Raw genomic sequence first — 8,542 nt, forward strand, 5'->3', positions numbered from 1 at the left:
GGCGCTAGCCTTAAACTCTGGCCTGGTGATTAAGGTTATCATCAGCTCCCCCAAAAAAAAAAAAAAAAAACTACGAAGAACAAGTACTTGATCAAGTGCCATTCAACAATACAGTAATCTTTAGTTTTCTGTTTGATGATGTTGAAAATTATTGTAGACAGGCGCTCCAAACTTAAAATAGTGTTTCATTGCAATTTAGTTTTCTGCTATAATTTGAAAGGAAAGTTATTTGACGAAGTTTTAAGAATTGATATGCTCATTGGAACATTCCAGAATTAATTTGAGATGTTTTTTAATCTTGGAATGGAATGAAAGTTGGTTATTTTCATCATCTTTTATTAGGTGATTCTTTGAAAATATTTTAAGTTATGGTGCTATGCCTGTTTTAGAGGAAGTCATTTCAACAAGAACATCATTAACTAAACCACAAGATTTAGTAGTGGATCAGTATACAGCGACAACCCTTGCCCGTATTTGCATCTACTGTGAAACCCACAAGCACTTCAATTATTTATACAGGTTTCAGGTAATTTTTCTTTTTCATCCTGTATTCATTTAAATATAGAAGCAAGATAAAATTTCTGCTATCGATGCTTCTGTGTATTTCTTTTCACACCTGGAAACTGATCAATGAAGGTTCGAATTGCGTGTTTTTTAAGGACAATGCATGAATTTTATTGCTTTAAATATATGTATAAGCTGACATTTTTAATATCCTGCTTTAAGCTTAGAGATAGCGCAATTGTTGTGGGATTAATTGCAGATTAGAAAATGAATCTGGATAGGTGAAAATAAATTAGGAAATAATTAGATTTGTAAACCATGATAAAAAAATTATCTTAAATAGCGCATTATGGCAAACGAACTTTTGAATACAAGATGCCAAAATAGAAACAGTATATATCCGGAATAAAGTACAATTAATTGCCCAAAAAAAGTATTTTCTCCCCCTCGTTCTCTTTCCTTACATTCAATCACTCTCTTTGGCCTTATTACATATAGTTCGACACCCCATACCATTATTGGAATACTCTGAACCAAAATAGAGGCAGGAGAGCATGAAGAAAGCTCAAATATGGCATGAGCATTGTCCTCCGTGCATGGACAGAGACAAGCTTATTTGCTTAGGTGAGCCTTACAAGCATTTATTTTAATGAAGAGAAATGGTGAGTGATTCGGGTTGTTGGAGATTTCAAATAGAAAGGGTTCTGGGAAAAGGTTCCATGAAGAGAAGTGATAGGTGGAGAACAATTCTAAATTGATTTCCTCAATAATTATTTTACCTCTTTAAGCTCAAAGCAGGAAGTTACATTGATAATATTTGAGAATTGTCATTTTTGGTCCTGCTGCTAATATCAATATGGCTTTGTGCTTTTGGTCATCCTTCTGATGTTGATCCCGATCATTACTTTCCATGTGTGTATCAAATTTGTATTGTAAATTAAAAATGATTGTCGGACTTCTATTTTTCAGCATGGAACATGTTTTCCCAGGACCATAAAATATGGACCATATCGTTAAAATGACCTCTCTAGTCATATAAATTTTATTCCTAAATGTCTTTTGTTTTGATATTTTCTAACTAAACAATCTCCTTTAATTAGTAAACTCGCTGAAAATAATCTTAAAATTTGAAGGTATTAACTGATTTTTTTTATAACTATTTATAATAATTGAAAAGGAGTACAAGCCCTACAAGGGATTGTGATAGGTAACGTGAGCATGACCATCCTATCGGATATTACATCGGCACCCGAGTACATTAATGCACTTATGCACCAATTTACAAATTCATAATAAAAGTTGAAAAAGTATCTGAACAATTAAAAATAGGCTAATTGGCAAAAAAAATAAAAAAAAGATAAACCCATTAAAAAGGGATAAAAGATGAAAAATAAAAGAGGATATTAGTATTGTCAATCTTGAAGTCATTGTAAATCATCCCAAGAAGGAAACAAGTAAACAATTAAACATGACTCCAATAATCAGCCTTTTCTAGCTTTTCGTAGATTATGAACCTGCCAAACGAGGTTATCTTTTTGTCCAGTTACGATATAAACTGCGTAGAACTCATTCTATTACGAAAATCCCTCCCAAGCTCCTTATCATCGTTATTGCCAAAGCCTTCAACAATAACAATCTCTCAATTACGTCAATAATGCATAACAAGGCACCATTACCAATGCCAGTAAGACGGCGTTCGAGTGATGGAATCAGAAAGTGGGCATCAGTTTGAGGCAGCCTGAAACCAGCATTTGGCGCCAACATTCTTGATCACAGTTACCGAAGCCCTAAAAAATATACGTTATAGCTTCCTTTGATCGTAGATATCGGCAAATTCAGCTTCTAAACATAGACTTGGCTATTCTGATTTCTCGATCCTTTACTAAACAAGAACAGAAGGGGTTTTGGTTAGAACTTAGAAGTCAATGATTCACAGTAAGGAACCACTACCGTTGCTAGTTAGAAGGACTGCTGGTGATGAAATCAGAAACTTGGCCTTGGCCTCAGTCTCAAGCGACCTCTTGCCAGCATTTGGCTCCAACATTGTTGATGATAATCGCCTAAACCCAAGAAAATATGTTATCGCTCCCTCTGATCATTGATATCGGTAAAATAAACTCCTTCGCATTGACTTGGCCGTTCTCTGTGTCCTTTCCTATACGAGGGCAGAACTGAAGCTTTTTCCTTCTTTAATGAAGGCTGTGGCAGACATTCCTTGTGGCATTGGTGGCATACTCTGCATGGGCATCTCGGTTCGAGCTGGCTTCCACAGAAGTTGCTGTTGGGTCATTGTGGCCTGTTGATCTACTCGTCGATGCCTTTTTCGTCGTTGATATGGTCCTAACTTTCTTTGTAGCTTACTTGGACAAATCAACCTATCTCCTCGTTGATGACCACGAGAAGATCGCCATCAGGTGTGCGTATGCATGTGTGCGGGCGCGCGCGCTTTGACAATCTATTAAAATATGATGCGAAGGCCTGCATGGGGCAAGTTTGTAATTGAGCCTTCAAATGACACACCAAAAAGCAGTGACAGATACACTTGATTGTATTGTTAGTACTCACAAGATTGTGGCGTCTTCACTTCAACAGGTACATGAGAAAGTTTCATTTTCCCATGAACGTGGCAGCAACTCTGCCTTTTCTGCAGATATGCCAAATCCAAAAGGGCAGAACATATGAAGGCGAAGTCTTTGGCTTCCTAAACATGCTCAGGCTTTGGCGATTAAGGCGTGTCAGCCAACTTTTTGTAAGGTACATTCCTAAAACCGAAGTTAAGAATATTATCAGTTTGATGCTTTGACAGCTAAATTACAAGTGATCAGGATCCATTTGTCCCTACAAAGCATCAGAAGTATTTCCGGAGCACTGAGTGGGGTGTGCACGCGCGCGTGCGAGGAAAAGATCTCCCTAACAGATGACCAAGTCGATCCTCTACCCCTTCTCTACTTCTAAACAAATCAATTCATTAAAACTAGAACCAGTTACTGTCTCCTCAAGCTAACCTTAATCGATGGCCGAATTATTAGTGTATGCGCGTGTCTGTGAGAGGGGGGGGGGACTTCAGAAGCATTTCTGAACAAATTTACCCGGGAAGTACAGAGAAATCGCTCAACTGAACGAGCTCTTGAAAGTAACGAAAACCGGACAGGCTCTCAGGGTGACTATCGGTACCTATTTTCGCAAACGTAATCGAAACAAATTTTTTCTGCAGGCTAGAGAAAGACATACGAATTAGTTACTCGGCCACAAGATTTTGCAAACTTAAATGCGTGAGTGTAGTATCTTCTACACCATCTTTGATCTTAATGATCACCAAGCTGCCTCATTATACAAGTTTACTAATGCTTCAGTTTTCGTTGTTTTATCCACAGACAACGCTATTTGTAGTGCACTTCGCGGGCTGCATGTATTATTGGATGGCTGCCCACAACAAAACACCTGAGAACACGTGGATTGGGAAGCCGGTGCACCTTTTTGAAAACAGGAGCGTCTGGCTAAGATACACGTATTCCGTATATTGGTCTATGGTCACTCTTACCGCTGTGAATATGGGCGAGAAAATATTCACTATTTTATATATGCTATTTAACATCGGCTTCATGATCAGTGCATATATAATTGGAAACATGACAACTCTGGTCGTCCGGGGCACTGTCCGAACTTATACCATGGTACGTTGATCTAAATATCACTCCTTCAATTTTTAATGTAAGACCTAATTAACTAATTTGAATAGAGTTAAAATATTATTTAAATTAGTTAATTTGATATATTTTTTTTCTAAAATACTCTAATCATCTTTTTTAATTTCTTTCCTCGCCTTTCTACTTGGTTATTGTTGAGAGAATATTAATTAAGTTAATTTAACAAAAATTAATAGACATGTAAAATTATAAGATCAATATTAACTCTGAAATGTATGTCCTAATTAAAGACCGTAGGAGTATTATGTCTTATGATTGATGAATGAGAGTCATATTATGTGATTGTTATTGTATGTGTGAATTTCAGCGTACAGTGTGTCACAGTGCACAACCGTAGGAGTATTATATCTTATGATTGATGAATGAGAGTCATATTATGTGATTGTTATTGTATGTGTGAATTTCAGCGTACAATGTGTCACAGAGCACAAGTGACAGATCACAGACGAAACATGAATGTCTCTATCTCAGTATCTCGTGTTTCTTGAATGTGGTTTATGTGATGGTAAGATTAAATAATGTGAATTATATAATACTCATTTGATCTTAAATATAAATCCTTATACTAGTGTATATAAGAATCTTATATTTAGGACTAGAGGAGTATGAAATAAGTAAAAATTGACTCTGAAGTGTAAAATATAGTAAAAAATGATAGATATGTGAAATAAATCTTATATATAGAACAAATATTAACTCTAAAATGTAAGTTCTAATTAAAGACTGGAGGAGTATTATATCTTATAATTGATGAATGAGAGTCATATTATGTGATTGTTATTGTATGTGTGAATTTCAGCGTACAATATGTTAAGGTGCACAAGTGACGGATCACAGATGAACCTGAACGTCCGTCTCGTGTTTCTTGAATGTCTCTGTCTCGTTTTTCTTAAATGTGGTTTATGTGGTGTTAAGATTCGATTATGTGAATTACATAATATGGAGGTAAAAAAAAAAAAAAAAGGTTTATGTGGGTTAGATAGGTTTTAGAAATTATTTTGGGCCTGAAAAAAACATTAGAGTTGGTGGATTGGTTCGTCTAACTAGCAACCCACACTATCTGGGCTGGGTTTGTAAAATTCCAACCGACATAAAAACAGGCCAACCAACTTACTTTGCATGTCACCCATACGATTCGCAATGACTCATATTCTGACCAGTAATTTCTAGTTGTTGCCTTAATAGGCAACATAAACTCTCACTTGGGTCTTGAAATTTATGAGAGGCCATACCAAAACTAACATTCTTTATCCCCCTGCTTTGTAGAGGGATGCATCAATCAAGCACGAAAATACGCAAGCAAACTCCCAAAAGACTTGAAAGAGCAAATGCTATCACACATTCATTTGAAGTTTAAAACAGAAGAGGTACAGCAAGAAGAAGTACTCCAGGAACTGCCCAAGGCTATTAGGCCGAGTATTGCTCAGCATCTTTTCCGGGAAATGGTTGAAAGTGCATATTTATTTAAAGGAGTCTGATAATTTTATCACCCAACTGGTAAAAAGTTTTTCTCCTCTTATAGCCAATAATAAAAAGGAGTCTAATTATGTCAAAAGCAACTAATTGACGGCGGCACTTAATAACTCAGGTGTCAGAAATCAAAGTAGAATATTACCCACCTAAGGTTGACATTATCTTGCAAAACGAAATGCCGTCATATTTCTATATTTTGGCATCTGGAGCAGTGGTAAAACAGTTATCTCTCTCTTACAGTTCAGTCCTGTAGTAGTCTAAAATGGAATACTAACCACGGAGCCGTGTGGTGAGCACAGAGCGAACTATTCTTTCGCCTTTTACTTAAGTCTAACATGCAATGCTTGGCTGTCTTTAACTGCAGGATGTAATAATCAACAAGAATGGAACTGAACAGGTAAGACGGAATCTCAAGGACAATTGTTTTCCTCAAAGGAACACTCTTATCCGTAGTTATGGTCACAACGTGTACTCCTGCTTCTAGTGACGTCGCAATAGTGACATATGAGCCTAAAAAAGGTCTCTGAGAGAATTCAAAACTGGCATCCTTATTTTCAAGCTGAAATATTCTCCCCCCGTTTGACTGAACTTGTCATGTTATTGCAGCTATTGTTGAAGCTAGGATACGAAGGGATGGCAGGAGAAATAGGGGTCATGTTTAATATCCCCCAGCCTTTCACAGTGAGATGTAGGAGGCTTTCCCAAGTCATCCGAATTAGCCATGATCATTTCAAGCAAATGGTGCAACCACACAGTGATGACGGGAAAGCAATTATCACCAACTTCAATCAGGTTTCACAATTCAGACACATCATATGTTTCTTTTTCTTTTAGTATTTTGCACGTGTCATTTATCACTCAAGCTTACCATTATACTCATCATAGATGCCATATGCATTCTTCAAGTTTGCCGTAGTTTTGTACGAAGGCTGTATGCATCTATTCAAGCATGAAAGTAGAAATAACCCATATCCCCTCACCTTAGTGAAGGAACATTTACTTATGTATGGATCTTAAGTGTCGGTGATAGAACAGGTATCTCCTATGTCAAAGATTCTATCTCAATTCCCAACTCATCTGTTTATTTTTGCGGGTTCATACCTCAGTACTTGAAGGGCTTAAAAAGGAGGGTGCAAGACGAAATTCCTTACCTGACAGAATTGTTGAGTGGCCTTCATGTTGAGGTATATCTACATTTTTTACCGCATCGATAATCAATTTCAGACCCCCTGCACATGAATGTATTGTTCTATGGTGCAGAAAAGTATCATAGAATGATGATGATATCGTATAGACGTAAATGAATCAGGTCATACATTATCTGATTTAGCATAATACAAGCCTATGATGATCACTTCGCATTTCTTGCAGCAGGTGACACTAGAACAAGGCGTATATGATGAAGGTTCAAATTATCATGAGGATAAGCCATATAAACAAGGTTACCTTAATTTTGTACATTGAAGACCACAAGACATGTTAATCTTAGAGTCTACAGTGAGCAGACAACGTGCAGGGCCATTGAGACCAGAACCAATGGACGCCTAAGGGTTCAGCAAAACAGCACTCCAGAAACATTGATATGCACCTGTGTGTGCACCCCCCGCACATTAGTAAACCCCCCCCCCCCAAAAAAAAAAAAAAAAACTGCAGTGGAGGATCACTTCAAATCTAAACCGCCAGGCTGCATTTAGAAGATTTAGGTTAATATTTTGTAGAGATATTACTGCTCGGGTCCTTAATACAAGAACTGATTTGACTTTTAATTTGGTTCTAAATATAATACCCTATTTTGTCTATCATATTTAACCATTTTTTCCAAAGTAGTCTATATAGCAATTGCACATGTTAAATATTTCATCAAGGTAGTTCTAGCTAATACACATGATTAGTAAGGGTATTTTAAGGAAGATAACACCTATTTATTACAAATAACTAACTTAATAAACTTCCTTAATCTACTCAAATTAGTCAACTAGCTCTTATATTAAAACCAGATATAGTATTAGAATGAAAATGATAATTAGTATTAGTAGATGAACCTTTGCACGTTATTGGTAAAACTCTGCCACTGTTTTGCAGGAAGGGGAGGAAATTCTAATCCAGCGCCAGCCTAGTCCCACTTAGAGTGAAAATCCACGGACATCATCCTAAAGAGAACAAAACGGAAAATCAAACCCCCCAAAACTCATACTTCTCCCAGATACAATGGAAGAACTATTCATATTAGCAGGTATATTTACATTCGCGGAACTTTATATATGATTGACTCTAGAAGAAGATTACATATGATTGCAATGTGTGCAGGGGGGAGTTTAATACAAAATGAAATTAAAAACACCCAAAACAATATCAATATAAAATATAAAAATCCATAGAAAGGCACATTATTCACAATAGTACAACTTATTTTTCAAACTCTGCAATGTAGGGGGTCCATCTAGTTAGCGTCAAATAAAACATAAAAAGGTAAGTATGAATATGAAAGACTTCTTTGATTTCATTCCATGATTAGAGATTAGTTTGAAGTTTCATAAAAAGCCGGGTTGCAATTTTTTAGAGCCTTTTTAAGGCAACGAGTCGGACTTGATATAAGCTACTTCACAGAGCAAATCAAAGGTTAAGCACCAAGTTAGTTTGATGAAAATTCAAAGGCCACGCTTAAGCTCTATTCTTCTGATCATAGATCTTAGAATCAAACATAGTGTGGTGCAGCAGAATGCAATGACAAGATGAATTGTTGAACTGTGAGCGCAGAGAAGTTTGGGAAAAGAGGAAGCAAGGTTCTTATGGCTGATGGCTCAGAAGTAGAAAAATTGAGCGTCTTAAGAGAGAAAGATGAGTTGTATATCTTCTAA

At 36.5% G+C, this 8,542-nt stretch overlaps 1 pseudogene; it reads left to right on the plus strand.

Moving 5' to 3' along the window:
- The first annotated feature begins 2,429 nt into the window (after nucleotides 1-2,429).
- Nucleotides 2,430-8,542, plus strand: LOC114759627 (potassium channel KAT3-like; annotated as a pseudogene).

Source organism: Neltuma alba, unplaced genomic scaffold (assembly GCF_004799145.2).
Source record: "Neltuma alba isolate B1F8T4 unplaced genomic scaffold, ASM479914v2 tig00010875_pilon, whole genome shotgun sequence".
Taxonomy (NCBI): domain Eukaryota; kingdom Viridiplantae; phylum Streptophyta; class Magnoliopsida; order Fabales; family Fabaceae; genus Neltuma; species Neltuma alba.